The following is a 1,359-nucleotide window of genomic DNA, read 5'->3' as shown; positions in this document are numbered from 1 at the left end:
CCCCTACCCATCCTCCCTCATGAACCCTTGATAAGTTATGGATTATTGTTTTCATATGTCACATCGTCCTTTGTTGTCCTTCACCCACTTTTGCATTGTTCATCCCCCTGGGAGGGGGTTATAAATTGAACCTTGTGATCAATTCCTCCTTTCTCCCCACACCTTCCCCTAATTCTCCTGTTTTTTCTATTCTCACTCTAGGTCCTAAGGGGGTTATCTATCCTGGATTCCCTGTGTTATCCATGTTACCTGTAGCAGTGTGCATGTTCTGGTCTAATCTGATTTGTAAGGTAGAACTGAGGTGATGATAGTGGGGGAAAGGAAGCATTACAGAACTAGAGGAAAGTTGTGTATTTCATCGGTGCTATATTGCACCCTGACTGGCTCGTCTCTTCCTTGTGACCCTTCTGTTAGGGGATGTCCAATTGTCTACAGATGGACTTTTGGTTTCCACTCCACTCCACTCCCCACCACTTCTTTCACATTGGGTATGATTTTGTTCTGAGTCTTACATGCCTGATACAGGATCCCATCGACACCTCATGATCACACAGGCTGGTGTATTTTTTCCATGTGGGCTTTGTTGCTCCTCAGCTTGATGGCCGCTAGTTTATCTTCAAGCCTTTAAGACCCCAGACACTATATTTTTGATAGCTGGGTACCATCATCTTTCTTCACCACCCGTTTTGCTTATGCACCCATTTTGTCTTCAGCAATCGTGTTGTGAAGGTGAGCATCAGAGAACAAAGTGTTCTTGTGCTGAGGGAGTACTTGAGTCGAGGCCCAATGTCTATCTGCAACCTTAATTTTTAACATATAGATATGAGTATATGGAATTGTTCCCCTCTCACTATATATAAATACATTTACATGTGTACATGCCTGTATTTAGTCCTTTGTCCCCTAGTTCGTTCCTCTATTTCCTTTTACTTTTCTCTTGTTCCACCATCATGTTTGGCCTTCATTCGGGTTTAGTAATTTCTCGCTGCTACTTTGCCCTTGATTAAGCCCCACTAGGCATCCTGCACCCTTCTCTCTATTAATTTTAGTTCATTTGTTCCCTTGTCCCTGGGCTGGTCCCTCCTCCCGCTTCCTTCCTCCCACTTCCCCTTCTCCTGTATCCCTCCCCAACCATTGTTTCCATTATTTGCAACTCCGAATTTTTTAGCCCAACTATCTTATCTAGATAGGCATGCAGAGACATTAATAAGTGCAAAAACAAGCCAAACAAAATAACAAAGGAAGTCCAGAACAACAAAAATAGTAACAATTGAAAGAACCAAAAACAAAGTAATAATTTATAAATTATCAAGGGTGCATGGGGGAGGGGGGCAGAGGAAGGGAAGGGGAGGGGGGAAA

Source organism: Echinops telfairi, unplaced genomic scaffold, assembly GCF_000313985.2.
Source record: "Echinops telfairi isolate 266 unplaced genomic scaffold, ASM31398v2 ScPeMD7_44;HRSCAF=162, whole genome shotgun sequence".
NCBI classification, from domain to species: domain Eukaryota; kingdom Metazoa; phylum Chordata; class Mammalia; order Afrosoricida; family Tenrecidae; genus Echinops; species Echinops telfairi.
This window is presented reverse-complemented; position numbering follows the sequence as displayed.